Genomic DNA, 20,000 nt, shown 5'->3' on the forward strand with positions numbered 1-20,000 from the left:
TCTATTCTTCTTCTTTGAGATGTAAAATGTTCGATAACCTCATTGTACAATGAACCACTATCATTAATTATGAAAACAAATTAAGGCCAAAGTTATATGATGATATTGTAAGAAAAAAATTATTGTAAAAAAATTAGTTTAAGTTTAGGAATTTAAAATTAATTCAAATGTACAACTTCTTGCTACAAAATCAAACATGTGATTATGCTAAATCTGTCGCACACCCTTTGCCATTAATTTTTTCTCATTCTGCCATTATCCTAGAATATGCCTGGTACCATATTATGATACAATGTACTGTGAGTTGTGCAGTGCTATTTCAGGACAACCTGTCACTAAAATTTCAAGCAGGGATATAACAAAAGTTTTCCATTATGATTTGTGGTTAAATTAATGAGTAAGGTTAATAATTATAATGAATTTGCCACTTTTGATGGGTGCACAGTACACGCCTAGCACACCTGGAAATACCTAATCAAGAATACCTAATCAAGAAAAGAGACAGTGAAGCTCTTGGAGTTCCAAGATACAACTGAAAATGTAGATTATGTTGTATTTCTGTGGAAGACATCACACCTGTGATTAGCAACTGCCCAAAAATGTCATCAAGATACTACCTTCCTATGTGACATGATGCTGTTGTGAAAACAATATACAATGCCATCCAGAAAAAAAGACTGTTCTGAAATAAATATAGAGAATTCCACCATTATTGAATACGTACCTAAATACTAACACAAGGAATACTGGTGGAACATTCCCATCAAAACATCTGTCAAGATAGATTTTGTTGCTTGAGAGAGACAAGAAAAAGTATGTACAGCCATAAAGGTCAGCTGTCCTGCTGATGTGAATATCACTTTGAAAATCAAAGAAAGAAGATAAACTAGCTTCTTAAGAAAATCTCTATTAGAGAGGAATGCTGTATATAGGTGGTGATAAATATTACATCTCAGAAAGAAGATAACTGCTTCGAAATCTCCTGCTTCTATATCCAGATTACAAATTTACATTTATACCAATAATAATTGGAGCACTTGGTTTTGTAAGTATATGTCTAACTGTCAGTTTGAGGCTTGAAACATCATACACTTTTCCATTTTTTTCTGAGTATCAAGCTAGTACACCTGCTTGTTGTTTCCCCACCTGTGACTCTATTTTGTTTTCTGTACATTTGAACTATATGTATGTATATATATTATATATATATATATATATATAGACATATATATATATAACATTCTACTCATGCCAGCTTGGAAAACAAATGGATGTTAAATGATGATGATGATGATGAAGATGATGATGATGATGATGATGATGATATATATATATATATATACATGTGTATATATATATATATATACATGTGTATATATATATACATACATACAAGATGCAGTGAATAAACTGTTGTCTAAATTATGCAAAAATGAAAATAACACTGACATCCCATTTTAATAGATATATTTACTAAAATTATATAAAAATATCTTGAAATATTGAAGAGTAAATTTATTCAATAAAATTGCCATTGCCCCCAGCCATGGCCACCAGATGACTATGGAATCTCCTGCAACTCTTCTGGATGGTCTCCTTGTTTAAGTTGGTGAATACTGCCATAATCCTTGCGCTCAGTTCATCTTTGGTGTTACACGGAGTTTTGTTGGTCTCTCACTCAACTGTGCTCCACGCATAATAATGGAGGGGGTTGCAGTTTGGAGAGTTAGGTGGCCAGATGTTAGGGGTGATGTGGTCACAGAAATTGTCTGACAGCCATGACTGGGTTCTCCCATTTGTATAGCATGGTGCAGAGTCCTGTTGCTAGACATAGGGTCTTCCAGCAGCCACCCTCTTGATCCAGGGCAGCATTACCTCCTCCAGGCACTTGATGTAGGCCTCCATGTTGAGCATGAGGCTGTGTGAGAAGATGAATGGAGGCATAATATCGCCATCACTACTGATCACTCCAAACGCCATGATGTTGACTGGATGTTTGATTTTTATCACTCTCGCTTCATGTCCTCAGATTGCACTGACCTCAGATTGACACCCAAACATTCTGAAATGTTTATTTTGGAGCTTCTGGCACAAATGCCAAGCAGTACAGCATGTTGTCTTCAAATTTCTGGTAGCATGAATGGCATCATGGTGCTGTTTTTCTCACAGACGCTGCCCAACTGACCCTACTATACTGTTTAGTTGATGAAATCAAAAAGAAACAATGCACATGTGCGAAATTAAAATATAAAATGGCAACAATTTACCCATCACACCTTGCATACATATGCACACACATACACACAAACACACATACACACATATGCACACATCAAAATATAGATGTGCACGTACCACATGCACATATATGTGTATATGCCTACCCGTATGAGTATGTGTGTGTATTATACACACACACACACACACACATATATATATATGTATGTATATGTATATATATATATATATATATATATATGCATATATATATAAATATATATATTTATATAAATATACACACATATATATACATATATATACATATATGTATATGCACACATATATACATACATACACACACACTCAAGCACACATATATATGGATGTATGTATGTATTGATTTGCATGTATAGTTTTAAGTATATTTGTGTGGCTGTATGCATTCTTGATTCTGTATCTATATGCAGGTAGATGTATATTGGCATGCATGTGTCTATATATGAAAGTGTATATTTTAGTAGGTATGAGAAAATGTGTATTTCTCTGTCTGTCTGTCTGTCTGCTTGCTTGTCTGTCTGTCTATTTGTCTGCCCATCTATCTGTCTGCTTAGCTGTCTGTCTGTTTGTCTATACAAATATGTAAATATATCTGTACCTCCCTCTTTCTAAATGTATGTATACGTTTGTATGTGTGTGTGTGTGTATGTGTGTGTTTCTGTATATATATATATATATATATATATATATATATATATATATATATATATATATATATATATATATATATATATATGTAGATATATACATGTAAAACATATATATAAAATTATATACATATTTATAATATGTATATATGTATCTATACATGTATATATATAAATACACACACACACACATACACACATATACATATACATATATATGCATACATATGTATATGTATATATATATATATATATATATATATATATATATATATACGTATTCATGCTTTCCAACATACATTTATATGTTCACATATATGTATATATTTACGTGTTTATATGCATATATATATATATATATATATATATATATATATTATATATATAATATATATACATATATATATATATGCACACACACATGCATATGTACAAATATAATTATATACATATATGTATATATACATATAAGCATATATATATATTTTCTGTGTCCTCACTATATAACACAATAGTTCAATCAACACTAAACTGTTACTAATTAGAGATCCACTTCACTTCTCCAATGAATGAAACTATTATTCTCTCATTCATTTAAATATTGGTTTTATGGTTTCTTCTTTTGTGTTGGGGTTTTTCTTTTTGCATTCGATCATATTTTCATTTAGTTCGTCAACAGTGAAGTTATATTTCATATCTGCAAGTTTGTACAAAGAATCATTAGAAAGGAGATAGATTGATAGAGAGAGAGAGAGAGAGAGAGAGAGAGAGAGAGATAGAGAGAGAGAGAGAGAGTGAGTGTGTGTGACTATATATATATATATATATATATATATATATATATATATATCGTTATCACGTTGTCATAATCATTGTCATCATCATCATTATCATAATTTGTGCCCTTTCTCTATGCTTCCATAGGTTGGATGTGTCTTCTTCACTAAAGCGTTCTTGCCACTGGTTCAAGACAGTTTCCCAACATTTTCCTGTGATTCACATTGTTGAGATTTGCGTTTGCCACTTTGCCCCATGTCTTCCTTGCTCTGTCTTCTGCAAGTTTATAATACCTGGACCACCTTGTTCTGTCATTCTTTCATATGCATCACATGTATGTTTGTACCAGTTCACACTTCTCCCTCACATGCTGCATCAGATTTCTCTTACATCTGCCTTTTCTCTCAACTTATCTTTGCTTTGTCCTTTATGTACACCAACATTACACATCCAGTGGTAAGGCAGCGAGCTGGCAGAAACGTTAGCATGGCGGGTGAAATGCTTTGCAGTATTTCATCTGCTGTTATGTTCCGAGTTCAAATTCCACCGAGGTCGACTTTGCTTTCATCTTTTCGGGGTCGATTAAATAAGTACCAGTTACACACTGAGGTCAATATAATCGACTTAATCCGGTTGTCTGTCCTTGTTTGTTCTCTCTGTGTTTAGCCCCTTGTGGGTAGTAAAGAAATAGGTATTTCATCTGCCGTTACGTTCTGAGTTCAAATTCCACTGAGGTCGACTTTGCCTTTCATCCTTTTGGGGGTCAATAAATTAAGTACCAGTTACACACTGGGGTCGATGTAATTGACTTAATCCCTTTGTCTGTCCTTGTTTGTTTCCTCTATGTTTAACTCCTTGTGGGCAATAAAAAAATAAGTATCATTAGCACACTGGGAAAAATACTCAGCGGAATTTCATCCATCTTCACGTTCTGAGTTCAAATTCCACTAGGGTTAACTTTGCTTTTCATCCTTTCAGGGTTGATAAAATAGGTACCAGTTGAATACTGGGGTTGATGTAATCGACTTCCTCTCGGAATTGATGGCCTTGAGCCGAAATTTGAAACCAACATTACACATCTAGGGGAGCATTCTTTTCTTATTTTTCCAACCTTCGCAGTTACTGCATGTTCAGTACCATGGTTTCAACACCATGCATCATTACACTTCATAAACAAGATACATAAAATCAGCCCTTCACTTTGAAAAAGAAGTTTTTCATTACCAGCTAAGATAAAAAGCTCACTGAATCTTTTTCCATCTGGTTCTGACTCCAGTTATCATGCCTTCAGATTACTACTATCAATCATAATGTTAATGAGGCAAGCTGGCCAGATCATTAGCACACAATGCAAAATGCTTAGTGACATTTCATTCATCTTTGCATTCTGAGTTCAAACTCCACCAAGGTCAACTTTGCTTTTCATCCTTCCAGGGTCATTAAAATAAGTTCCAGTTAAGTGCTGGGGTTGATGTTATTGACTTAGCCTCTCCTGGCTTCTCCTGCTGATGAAGTTACCTGGCTAGTGAAAGCTATCTTCTATTTCTAGAGAGCTTTTTGGATATTTGGAAATGTCTACATCATGTGTATTCTTACTGCTAATTAATCTTCCCCTAAAATTGCTGGCCTTGTGCTAAAACTTTGAATCCTGCTAAAGTCAACTTTAGTTTTCATATTTTAGGGGATGGTATAAAGTACTGGTCATGTATTAGAGTTGACTTGTCCCCTTTCCTTGAAAATTGCTAGCCTAGCACCAAAATTAGAAAGAATTGTTAATATTATTATTATGGTATAAGGTGGTGGCCTTGTAGAATCGTTTGCATGCCAGGCAAAATGCTTTGCAGCATTTTGTTTGTCTTTATGTTCTGAGTTCAAATTCTGCTGAGGTCAACTTTGCCTCTTATCCTCTCAAGGGTCAACAAAAGAAGTACTAGTAGAGTACTAGTAGAGTACTAGGATTGATGTAATTGGCTTACCCCTTCCGCCACCAAATTACTTGCCTTGTGCCAAAATTTGAAATCAATATTATTACTGTGGGTAAAGCAGTAGAATCGTTAGCACACTGGGAAAAATGGTCAGTGACATTTTGTCCATTTTTTGCATTCCGAGTTCAAATTCCACCAAGGTCGACTTTGCATTTCATCCTTTTGGGATCAATGAAATAAAGTATCAGTTGAGTGTTGGGTCAATGTTATTGGCTTTATCCTCTTCCCTGAAATTGCTGGCCTTGTGCCAACATTTGAAATGAATATTACTACTATCAATTATAATGTTTAGGTGGCAAGCTGGCCAGACCATTAGCACACAGGGCAATATGTTTAGTAACATTTTGTCTATCTTTGCATTCTGAGTTCAAATTCTGCTGAAGTCAACTTTGCTTTTCATCCTTTCAGGGTCATTAAAATAAGTACCAGTTGAGTGCTGGGGGTCAATGTTATCAACTTACCCCTCTCTCAAAAGTGCTGGCCTTGTGCCAAAATTTGAAACTTATATTATTATTATGGTTAAGGTTGTGCTGGGCAAAATGCTTAGTGGCTTTTCGTCTGTGACTACATTCTGAGTTCAAATTCCTCTGAGGTTGACGTTGCCGTTCATCCTTTCATCCTTTCGGGGTCAATAAAATAAGTACCAGTCAAGTACAGGGGTCGATGTAATCTACTAACCCCTACCCCAAAGCTGCTGGTCTTGTGCCAAAATATTATTATTATGACTAAGGTGGCAAGCTGGCAGAGTTGTTAGCATACCAGGCAAAGTGCTTAGCAGCTTTTAATGTCTTTATGCTCTGAGTTCAAATTCCACCAAGGTCAGCTTTGCTTTTTATTCTTTCAGGGTTAATAAAATAAGTACCAGTTGAGTCGATGTACTTGACTTACACCTCACCCAAAATTGCTGTCCCTGTATCAAAATTTTAAAGTAATTTTAATTATTATTGTTACAAACCGACAGAATCGCTAACATGCTGGACAAACAGCTCACCAGTATTTCTTTCAGCTTTACTTTCTGAGTACAAATGCTGCTGAAGTTGAGTTTACCTTTTATATGTACCAGTTGAGCACTGGGGATCAATGTAATCAACTATTCACTCCCTTAAACTTGATGGGCTTTCTGCTAAAATTTTAAATCATGATGATGATGATGATGATGATGACGTTTTATTTATTTTCTATTTTTTTAAATGAAGTTTCAATTCTGTTTTATATTCAACCTATAATAGGAATTTTCAGATCTTTATGACTTCAATGAAATAAATACATAATAATAATGATGATGATGATGATGATGATGATGATGATGATGATAATAATAATAATAATGACTCTCGTGGCTTCTTTATGACATCAATGAAATAAATAGGTAATAATAATGATGATGATGATGATAATAATAATAATAATAATAATAATAATAATAATATAATAATAATAATAATGATGATGATGATGACTCTCGTGGCTTCTGATCTTATGTCCTGATGCAGTACCAGGCAGTGGCTCTCGTGGCTTCTGATCTTAACTGATTGTAAGTGTTATCATGTACATTGTTTTGTCTTGGTATAAAAGATGGGCTACATCAAATATTCTGCTCAATACCACAGATTTGCTTGTCAGTTGTTTGACCTTAACCAGTTGAACATGTCCCTTAGTGGGTGATGATATGTGCATCTCTGGTCACGAGCAGAGGTAGTAGGGAGCATCATAGGCATGTGTTGAGAGGGATTCTTTGGGATTTGAATAATTCACCTCTAGAAACTTGGGTGTTTTGTTCAACATCCTTAAACAACCCTTATTCAGGGACCTTTTGAATGGGATGGGTTACTTGACCAGAAGAAAATTCTAACTGGGCCCCACCTTCAAGGTCATGCGCTGTTTATCTTGATATAAGATCACCATGTCGCACACATATGGTTGTGCTGCATGTGCCTAGTGTACCCTTATCAGACGGGTAGTCATGATGGGTATACTGGGCTTCATATATTTTACCCCAGTGTCACTTTGATGGCATGCTCTGCTCTCTCACTCAATAATAATAATAATAATAATAATAATAATAATAATAATAATAATAATAATAATAATAATAATAATGATAATAATAACAACAACAACAACAATAATAATGATAATGATTTCTTTTATTGGCCACAAGGGCCCAAGATATGGAGCACAATATTGAAGGAAGCAAAATAAAAACAAAAATACAAAAGCAAAAGTGCAAACAAACAACTGGTGGGGTTTATATTGATCAAAGGGAAATACTACCACATTTAAGCATATAACAGTGGATATATAACAGAAATTAGAGAAATAAATAATAAATAATAAATAGAATCCCCAATAGCAGGGCAGTCCACTTAGGGCAATCTGGGGTAAACCCCCACACAAAAGTCCTAGATTACTCAGCCATCCCCAAGGCATCCAGTTTCTTTCCTCCTGCTTAGAAAAGCATATTCAGAATAGATCCATTCAGCCTCACCAGTCTTGCTACTGTCGACCACCGTTTGATAAACACACTGGAAGACATCTTCCTCTCTGCCCTCATTTTTCTCTTCAAATGATATTTGAAGAAATTGATGAGGGCTTGGTCAGATAGGAAAGTGCCTGTTTTCAAACCTTTCAGAAAAATCTATCACACAGCCTCTTTTGTGACAGCCACTAAGCAGAGAAAGACCTGCCTTCCTTCTCTGCTAAGGGAAGGTGGCAAATTGATCTTCACTATACAATCGGTAGACAGCTGAATTAATCTTACACACAACAGCTCCACACAATCCCAGAACTCCCTAATGCATAATAAAAATTATAATAATAATAATAATAATAATAATAATAATAATAATAATAATAATAATAATAATAATAATAATAATAATAATAATAATAATTAATAATAATAATAATAATAATAATAATAATAATAATAATGATAAATGCCCTGATGCAGTACCAGGCAGTGGCTCTCATGGCTTCTGATCTTAACTGATTGGAAGTGTTATCATGTACATTGTTTTGTCTGGTATAAAAGATGGGCTACAGCAAATATTCTGCTCAATACCACAGATTTGCTTGTCAGTTGTTTGACCTTAACCAGTTGAGCATGTCCCTTAGTGGCTGACGTTATGTGCATCTCTGATCACGAGCAGAAGTAGTGGGGGAGCATCATAGCCATGTGTTGAGAGGGATTGTTGGGGGTTTGAATAATTCACCTCTGGAAACATGGGTGGTTCTTTCAACATCCTTAAACAACCCTTATTCAGGGACCTTTTGAGCGGGATGGGCTACTCAACCTGAAGAAAATTCTAACTGGGCCCCACCTTCAAGGTCATGTGCTGTTTATCATGATATGAGATCACCATGTCGCGCACATATGGTTGTGATGCATGTACCTGGTGTACCTTTATCAGACGGGTAGTCATGATGGGTATATTGGGCTTTGTATATTTTACCCCAGTGTCACTTTGATGGCATGCACTGCTCTCTCACTCAATAATGATAATAATAATAATAATGATAATACCAACAACAACAACAACAATAAAAATAAAAATGAAAATAATAATAATAATAATGATGATGATAATAATAATAATAATAATAATAATAATAATAATAATAATAATAATAATAATAATACCAACAATAACAACAATAAAAAAAAATAATAATGGTTTCAAATTTTGCCACAACGGCAGCCATTTTAGGGGAGGGGATAAGTCAATTACCTCAACCCTGATGTTTCACTGGTACTTAATTTATTGACCCTCAGAAGGATGAAAGGCAAAGCCGACCTTGGTAGAATTTGAAATACAATAACAATAATAGTAATAGTAATAATTCATTTTTATTATTTTTGCTTTTTATAGCAAAAATAAAACTCTACAACAAACCATAATTTGGGGAAATAAAATACAAACTTTGTTGTGAATATGTTAAAATCTTTAACCTCTATTAACCATTCTTTTCATATTGAAATTAATCAATAAATATTTGATGATGACTACCAACAAAGCTATAAGGCGGCGAGGTGGCAGAAACATTAGCAAGCCGGGTGAAATGTTTAGTGGTATTTCGTCTGTCTTTATGTTCTGAGTTCAAATTCTGCTGAGGTCGAATTTGCCTTTCATCCTTTCGAGGTCGATAAATTAAGTACCAGTTTCGTATTGGGGTTGATGTAATCCACTTAATTCCTTTGTCTGTCCTTGTTTGTCCCCCTCTATGTTTAGCCCCTTGTGGGCAATAAAGAAACAAGGCTACCAAGTAAGCAAGCAAGCAAGCAGCCAACCAACCAACCAACCAACCAACCAACCAGCCAGCCATCCCTTCATTTGATGCTTTGTTTCTAATTAATTGTCATGTGGCCCTCAAAAACTAAGAGTTAAAGCAATTGAAATAATAAAAAAAGCAACAAAACCCAAAACAATCAAAATATCCTGTCCCTTCCTACAACCAACCAGTCACCAATGCTGCTGATTTTTCAGAATCCTCATAAAAATAAGATTATTTGTGTTTCTTTTGACTGAAATATATTTAACGTCAGACATAATCTTGCGATGTTCCTTTTTAATGATTTCATGTCAATATTTTCACATTTCTGATTCGTACATTTTATTGATGTCAACTAATTTGGTTTGAGAAAAGTAGACGAGAAATGATGATGATAATTCTACAATACATACAGACACACAGACACACAAACACACAGACACAAACACACATACACACATAAATACATACATACACGCCTATATATACATATATGTATATATGTGTATGTAAGTATATATCTATACCTATCTATCTATATATATATATATTATATATATATATATATATATATGAGGGAGATTATATATACACATATACTCTAACCATGTTCATCATTCTCTGCATTTCTATCTACTTCTCTGCCACTCTCCTTTCATACACCCTTGATTCTACCCACCTTGCCTTCATTGATTGTCTGTCTTTATTCTCTCTTTATCCACCTTCCTGTACATTGAAGATATACCCTAACATGTCAGCTCCACCATTCTTTCTCCCTTTCTAGCTGATGTAGCAATGTATCTCCACTTGAGTATGACAACTGTTCTGCTATCACACTTCTCAACACCTGACACCAAGCCACTTACCTTAATAATGTATCATTACTCTGTCAAGAGGCATTGTCTTGCAAAGTTACTTGATGATCTCACTGGTGCCAGTGTCATGAGAAAAGTACCCAACAGACACTGTAAACTAGTTGGCATCAGGAAGGTTATCCAGCCATTGAAACAATGCCAAAGCTGATATTAGAGCTCAATGCAGCCCTCCATCTTATTGGATCCTGTCAAATCATCCAACCTATCCTGACATGGAATACAGACATTAAATGAAGTCGATATGCTTTGTTTTGATATATATATATATATATATATATATATATATATTAAGGTATGTAGAAAAATACAACATGGACAAGAACGTATAACTCTTAGAAGACGATACAATAAACACGGACAGGACATTCGAAACCCTCAGTCTTCAATCAAGAACCGGATCATCGTAGTAATTTCGGCTGATTAATCTTGAGATTACTAGATCACGGCCAGCCCTCCAAGAAAAACTAAGCAACGAGCATTAGAAAAACTAAGCTGGGAGCGTAGATTTCCTGGAAGAAGGATCGAATGCATACGGACACCAGGACAGCAAAAGGGACGAATATAAAAAAACAAAAAAATAATGGAATACAGAAACATGAAATACAGAAGCATTAACGGTGACAACAACAACAAGTGTCTTACGACTGATAACAAGCAAACAAATTTTTTCTCTGGCGCAAGGAAAGGAGACTTATCGGCGATGCCTATAGCGGCGGACGAAAAACAACGATGTTAACACGACGCTGGTCAGAAGCTGAAAGGCAGATTTCGGCCAGCAGTCACGTGACAGAGAAGAGAGAAAAGAAAAGAAAGAGAAGCAACGGAAGAGAGAGAGAGAGAGGAGAGAGAGAGAGGAGGGACAAACGCGACAAAGAGCGAGAAGAGAGAGAAAGAAGGAATCAGAGAGGAGAAGGGATGGGTGTCGAAGAGCGACCTGTGAGTGCAGAGCGAGACAAAGAAATAGGAGGGTAGTGGAAGATTAGACCAAAGAATCAGAGGAAAGAGAAGAGAAAAAGAGGATGAGTAGAGAGAGAAGGGGACAGATCAAGTAAAAGTGAGAGAGAGAGAAAGACAAACAAAGAGTCGTACCAGTTATTAAGAATATGTGCTCACATTAATGTTAAGAGGGTACGTGGCGCCTGGAATATATGTTAAGGTATGTAGAAAAATACAACATGGACAAGATATATATATATATATATATATATAATATATATATGTATATATATATATATATATATATATGTATATATATTTATCATAAGGGCACACAAAGAGCCTGCTTGCTAGAAAGAGGAGTTAAAACCTTAAGTTAAACCACTAATAACACTGAAAAATTCAACAGAAAAACAACAGTAGTTGGGCAAATGGGTTAAAGCATTTTAACATACTAATACAGCTCAATGCTATATATTCTGGTATTTGGATACACTTGAACCATGGTTTTTAGTTCTGGCGAAAAGTCTTAACCTTCATCAGCAAGTTTTATCAAGTGAAAAGATTTCAACTTGTCACATTGAAGTCTGTCAGTGCTGTGAATTGTTTTGTGTCAAAATCAGAACAGTTTCAGTGTAAGTATACTAATAAGAAGTAAATATTCAGAAGTGAATATTCATATAGATATTATTATTGTTATTATTATCTGCAGTCAATAAAAATAGTTGGGTGGTTGTAGGTCTTAATGGTTTATAAATGATTATAAATTCTATCCAAGGATTATTGTTATTATTATTATATTTATCCTACATTATATCGCTACAACTTGATGAAAACCCCAAAAACTGTTTCACTAGTCAACGGCATTAGATGGTGGCTGGCACAATGGAATAGGAGCTTTATTTGCATATTCAGAATGTTTCCCATAACCAAATTTAAATGATATATAGGTTTAGGAGTGACTGTGTGGTAAGTAGCTTGCTTACCAACCACATGGTTCCGGGTTCAGTCCCACAGCATTGCACCTTGGGCAAGTGTCTTCTACTATAGCCTCGGGCTGACCAAAGCCTTGTGAGTGGATTTGGTAGACGGAAACTGAAAGAAGCCCGTCATATATATGTATATATATATATATATCTGTATGCATGTGTATATGCTTGTGTGTCCATGTTTGTCCCCCCAACATTGCTTGACAACTGATGCTGGTGTGTTTACGTCCCCGTAACTTAGCAGTTCGGCAAAACAGACCAATAGAATAAGTACTAGGCTTACAAAGAATAAGTCCTGGGGTCGATTTGCTCGACTAAAGCCCGTGCTCCAGCATGGCCACAGTCAAAATGACTGAAACAAGTAAAAGAGTATTTATTTATTTTTTTACAGGTATGGTGATGCAAACAGGAAAAATAATGTGTTAAGTGCCAATGCATGGAACTCTCAGCATATATATATATGAACGGGTCATCTGAGGTGTTAAGTCGCCAAAAGGGTATGTTCCTACTTTCAGTGTTTCCAAATCCAAATTAAGAAATTTTGGGCTGATGAAAGAAATGTCGAATTTTATTTGGCTGATCTAGAAACGTAACGTTCTCAAATAATCTTTGCACTTGTGATTTTTTAATGTTTTTTACCCTCATACCTTCGTGGGTTATTCTGAGTAAACACTATCTGAGAGAAATTTTCTTTAAGTATTAGAAATAGCTAAAAAAACTTTTTTTGGCTGCTATTTCTAATGAGTTCAGTATGTGGCAAAGTAATTTTCTTTACTAAGCCCTTTTATATAATGTAATATTTTGAATTCGCCTTAAATGGTCCTTTTACATACTGAATACTTGGTGAAATTGATTAATAACTAATTAATTTTACCCTCAATTGTTGAAATTATATATATATATATATATATATATATATATATATATATATATATACATATATATGCATATGTATATATCTATATTTATCTAGATATATATATTAGTAATAATTATAATAATAGAAAATTTGGAGACAGGTACATCCTTGAAATTTATTTCCTTTATATATATATAAAGACCCACAATGATCACTGCCACCACCATGATGACGATGATGAAACCAGCAGCAGCAGCAGCAGCCGTTCAAGAATTTGGACCTGGAGATCTCCATTTCCAGCGACTTCGAGGGCCATCTCCCAGTGGTGTTGGGTGTCAATGAAGAGCCCTCGACTACAACAAGGCGACCAAAGTTTTTTTTCCCAAGGTCTGGGGTCTCCCGCCCCTAAGCCCTAGACAATCACCTAATCACCCTTACCCGTCTTCTTGCTTAACAACAACAGCAGCAACAGCAGCAACAGCACCACCGACAACAACACCAACACCAACCTCATTAACATACCTAGGTGCAGGAGTGGCTGTGTGTTAATTAGCTTGCTTACCAACCACATGGTTCTGAGTTCATTCCCACTGCGTGGCACCTTGGGCAAGTGTCTTCTACTATAGCCTCAGGCCGACCAAAGCCTTGTGAGTGGATTTGGTAGACGGAAACTGAAAGAAGCCTGTCGTATATATGTATATATATATATGTATGTGTGTGTGTGTGTTTATGTGTTTGTATTTGTCCCCCCCACCCAACATCACTTGACAACTGATGCTGGTGTGCTTACATCCTCATAACCTAGCGGTTCGGCAAAAGAGACCGATAGAATAAGTACTAGGCTTACAAAGAATAAGTCCTGGGGTCAATTTGCTCGACTAAAGGCAGTGCTCCAGCATGGCCACAGTCAAATGACTGAAACAAGTAAAAGAGTATACTTCTTTAAATACCACTATTCATTGCTACCATACCATCACAACCACTGTTAGTACTATGATAATAGCAGCACCACCATCTTCACAATTACCACCAACACCACTACCACCACCACCACCACCACCACCACCACCACCATCACTACTACCACCACCACCAACCACAACAACAACACCACTACCACCACGATCAACACCACAACTACCATTACCACCACCACCACCACCACCATCACTACTACCACCACCACTACCACCACTGTTACCACCAAAACAACTTCACATCTATCATAACCATTGTCATGAACACCATCACCTCTGTCAATGATATCATTACTGCTACTATTATCTCCACCAGCCTTTTCACAGTCCCATCAACATCACCACCACCACCACCACCACCACCACCACCACCACCACCACCACCACACCACCAACACCACCACCAACACCGCTGCCACCATCGCCATCATTAATGTCAAACTAGATATTCATAGACATATACAACACACACATACACACACACACATACTGATGCACACAGACACAATCACATGAAGACATACAGAAACAAAGAGGCAGCCAGACAGCCAGACAGCCAGACAGCCAGACAGCCAGACAGTCAGACACACGTAAGAAGACACACAGACATCCACTTCTACCCCTCCCCCCCACACACGAATAAAGTAATATATTCACAGACAGAATTACACATAAAGACACGATCAAAGAAGGAATCAATAGGCCAGTTGAAAGCTCGCAACCAATACTGCACCTTCAGCATCAAACAATGCAGAAATAACAATGCACGTATGCAAATTAAGACAAAATACGTCCAATGCACTTAAATGATATAAGTGCACAGCTGTCCTTGTGACATATCCTCATTGTGTTTGGTCACAATGTCAGTACTTTTAGCCACAACATTTATATATTAGATTATAAAAACAATTAATAGTGACATTCATATATTTTATTTTATTGATCACTGTTAAGATGAAAGGCAGAAATGGTACACTGTTTGGTTTTAAACTTTGTTTAGTTAAAAGCAGTTAAACACCCTACTACATGTAAATACACACACACACACACATTATTTATGTCTCAATTTGAAATTTAACACAGTTTTACACACACACACACACACACGCACACACACACACACACCACACACATTTGTGATGGCTTCTGGTAAGCAGTGTCAATTTTTAAAATTCTGTAAATAATAATATTTCATAAGCTTAAAGCTTATAAGCGATCACCATGCAATAACTACAGAAAATAGTCTAATATTGGGGGTGTATAAGCTTGTCATGAAAACAAAGAGCACTGGATTCAAGTCCCATGCATACAGGACACCCACTTTTTTCTGTTAAGAGCTTATATGCCCCAATATTAGATTATTTTCTTTAGTCATTGCACGGTGATCGCTTATAAGCTTTAAGCTTATGAAATATGTATATATATATATATATATGTGTGTGTGTGTGTGTGTGTGTGTGTGGTGTGTGTGTGTGTGTGTGTGTGTGTATATATATATAAAATCTGTTCTGTGTGTGTGTGTGTGTGTCTTCTAGGATCTCGGGCATCCTCCACCCGATTGCGCTCAAATTTGATATGTAGATACCGACGGTATCAGGGCGTGTATAAGTCTTGAAAAAATTACAAAAATCGATTCCAGGTGAGAATGCGATCGATAAAGCCGTGGGAACGTGCATTTTTACGCGCAAGTACATCAAGAATGTGGTTTACAAGGCTGCGCTCCACTAGCTTTTCCATGCCCTTGAACATCCCGTAAAGTAAGTTAGCTTAAAATTAGTTACTTAGTTCCCTAGGTTGTTGCTTTTCACCAAAAATCACTTCAAGTTGATTTCCTACATGTTTTATAGGATAAACTTATTATTGTCCCAGGTACGTTCTCATAAATTTATCATGCTTTTCCATCTAAATATACCTCCAGCTAACCCATTTGCATGCATCGTTTTTCTCCTTCTTTTCTTCCATCAATCTGTACATAACTGCACCTTCCATTTTTTGTTGTTTTTGTACTGCTTAAAGGCATGTTTCTTTCCTGCCAAGCTTACTGTTTAAACCATGTTTGTGTTCTCCCAGTCAACAGCCTTATCATTACTGCTACTTTAAACTCTTCGGTTGCATATTTGTGTGAATAAAATCATTTTTCTTTGGAATAGAAAAGAAGCCTATCTTTATTTCTTCTTTTGCTGGTGTCTCAAATTTAGGTTAAATCGGTGTTTCTCAAAGGGGAGGCCTATGGGACTGTCGGACAAGTTGTTTAGAGAAAATTTGGTTTAAATGTTTGACAACTCAGCACCGTCCACTGGACGGCGGGCGTTTTGCTCATATATATATACAGATACATATAAAAACAGATGAGTGGTACCACAAGGCACCAATATTTACTGGAAAATAGCAAACGATTCAAATACGACGCTAGTGTAAAGCTTCACTGCGTATATACCAGCAAAGACGTGTGTGTGCAACAAACATGAAAAATTTGTCTTACTTCTAGGAAGAACATTTGATAAATGGACAACCCAGAATTGGATAATGCAGGGACAGTTTCTGACTCTTCAAATACGTTTGACAACGTAAATTTGATCAGTCTTCATCAGCTGCATTTACCAAGACAATATTTCAAATGTTGCCACATCAATGCCAGTATACTTGCCCGAATGCCTAGCTATTAACAGAACGAGAACAGTGGAAAAGTTCTCAATGAAAAATAATATTGCAATACAAATGTATTACTTATATATATTTGATCCATACATATGTATATGTATGGATCAAAACAGTTTGATTCAAATTTGTTGGTACTCTTGAGTTTCAAGTGCAATGCTAGTCGTCAGCCATTCTGAATTTGAATGGCAGAAGTTGATTGTTATTACCATAAGGTGGGCTGTGATTGGTCAAGGAAGGTCATGGTTTGATGTTGGTATATGGGTAACAGATAGTTTGAAAATACTTCATGGCAAACTGGAAATTGACCATGTGGAAGACAGGAAATTCAAAATGGCTGATGACTAGCATTGCACTTGAAACTCAAGAGTACCAACGATTTTGAATCAAACTGCTTTGATACATACATGTAACTCCCAATAAATTAGTTGAGTGCCCTTCTTTCGTTTGTCCGCTTACTCATATATATGTATCTGTTGAGGCAAGTGAAAATCAAATCAATCCAAATCAAAATAGATGAACATCAATGGAATTTGTATCTTTGTGTTTCCAGTACCGGTGCACACAAAAAACCATCCGAACGTGGCCGTAGCCAGTACCGCATCGACTGGCCTCTGTGACGTGGGCACATAACAAACACCATCCGATCGTGGCCGTTCGCCAGCCTCATCTGGCACCTGTGTCGGTGGCACATAAAAACACCATCCGAAGACCCGGCGACGTAGTCAGTCCACCTATGCATACCTTCCTACTTATGACACTTGTGAAGACCTGTTGAGGCAAGTGTGTGACACCGGACTTATGACACTTGTGAAGACCTGTTGAGGCAAGTGTGTGACCTTGTGTATACCTGTTTGAGGCAAGTGAAAATCAAATCAAATCAAATCAAACCAAATCAAAATAGATGAACATCAATGGAATTTGTATCTTTGTGGTACCAGTACCGTTGGCACACAAGAAAATCATCCGAACGTGGCCGTAGCCAGTACCGCATCGACTGGCCTCTGTGACGTGGGCACATAACAAACACCATCCGATCGTGGCCGTTCGCCAGCCTCATCTGGCACCTGTGTCGGTGGCACATAAAAACACCAACCGAAGACCCGCAAGACTAGTCAGGCCATAACCCGTGGCCCCTACCTGGGACGTAGTCAGTCCACCTATGCATACCTTCCTACTTATGACACTTGTGAAGACCTGTTGAGGCAAGTGAAAATCAAATCAAAACAAATCAAAATAGATGAACATCAATGGAATTTGTATCTTTGTGGTACCAGTACCGTTGGCACACAAGAAAATCATCCGAACGTGGCCGTAGCCAGTACCGCATCGACTGGCCTCCGTGCTTTGGGATGTAACAAACACCATCCGATCGTGGCCGTCCGCCAGCCTCATCTGGCACCTGTGTCGGTGGCACATAAAAACACCATCCGAGCGTGGCCGTTCGCCAGCCTCGTCTGGCACCTGTGTCGGTGGCACATAAAAACACCATCCGAGCGTGGCCGTTCGCCAGCCTCGTCTGGCACCTGTGTCGGTGGCACATAAAATCACCCACTACACTCTCGGAGTGGTTGGTGTTAGGAAGGCATCCAGCGTAGAAACCGCCAGATCTGACTGGCCTGGTGCAGCCTTCGGGCTCCCCAGACCCCAGTTGAACCGTCCAACCCATGCTAGCATGGAAAACGGACGCTAAATGATGATGATGATGATGATGATATAATATATATTATTATATATATATATATATATATATATATATATATATATATATATATATATATAAAATCATCATCATCATTGTTTAACGTCCACTTTCAATTCTAGCATGGGTTGGACGATTTGACTGAGGACTGGTGAGCCAGATGGCTGCACCAGGCTCCAATCTGATCTGGCAGAGTTTCTACTGATGGATGCCCTTCCTAATGCCAACCACTCTGAGAGTGGTTTTATGTGCCACCGGCACGAGGGCCAGTCGGGTGGTACTGGCAATGGCCATGCTCAAATATATATATATATGCACACAAACTTATACATATACATACATATGCACATATGTAAATGTATGAATGTATATGTATTTAGTCTTTTAATTATTTCAACCCACAGGTTATGGCAATGCTGGCATACTATCATTATGGTAACTAGTGTTTCTACCGCTCCCCTTTTGTGGCTGGTTTATGGTAAATGAGGGAGTTTAAAACTATCTCTTCATATAGTATCATACTAATATGTAAGTTCATTCTCAGGCTACAGAAAATCCAGGTGTTTCATGAATATACTTGCATCTAATCTATGTAGATCTACTTGGTTTTCAACAAGATATTGAGCACTATGCAGTGGTGTCTAGTTTGTGAATTGATATATTTCTCAATGTCAAAGTTTGGGATTGGCTCTTCCATGTTCTTCAACATATAAATAACTGCATATCTTCCCTTTCTTTTTCCCTGGATTCTTTTGACTGATAGTATATTATATTCAGATTTTGTGGTAGTTTTGTGACACTATCGAGGTTCTTCATTTCCTTTCATATCATCAGATGTTTAGAGTTGGGAAATGGGTGAGGGGATGAATGTGATGAATGAAGAACAAATGATGAGGGATGAGAAGCAGAGGTGATAAGGAAGAGTAGGTGACAACTGTAGAGATCAGGTAGGGTTGTGAGGTGAATGTAGTGACTGGCAGATAAAGGTTGGAGTAACTTATGATACATCTGCGTTGAGGAGAGTAGTAGTGGAGAGTAGAAGATGA

General features: G+C 36.7%; 2 long non-coding RNA genes across 2 annotated transcripts in view; one reads left to right on the top strand and one right to left on the bottom strand.

Moving 5' to 3' along the window:
- The window catches only part of LOC118765665, a 17,403-nt gene extending 10,608 nt beyond the window's left edge, over positions 1-6,795 (bottom strand). The window contains exon 1 of the long non-coding RNA XR_005001533.1: positions 6,785-6,795. This is a non-coding gene — a long non-coding RNA (uncharacterized LOC118765665). The remainder of the gene's footprint in view (positions 1-6,784) is intronic.
- LOC118765664 overlaps positions 3,536-20,000 on the top strand; it is a 21,268-nt gene continuing 4,803 nt past the window's right edge. Inside the window, exons 1-3 of the long non-coding RNA XR_005001532.1 lie at positions 3,536-3,548; positions 12,837-12,840; positions 19,877-19,881. This is a non-coding gene — a long non-coding RNA (uncharacterized LOC118765664). The remainder of the gene's footprint in view (positions 3,549-12,836; positions 12,841-19,876; positions 19,882-20,000) is intronic.

Source organism: Octopus sinensis, linkage group LG12, assembly GCF_006345805.1.
Source record: "Octopus sinensis linkage group LG12, ASM634580v1, whole genome shotgun sequence".
In the NCBI taxonomy this organism is placed as follows: Eukaryota; Metazoa; Mollusca; class Cephalopoda; order Octopoda; family Octopodidae; genus Octopus; species Octopus sinensis.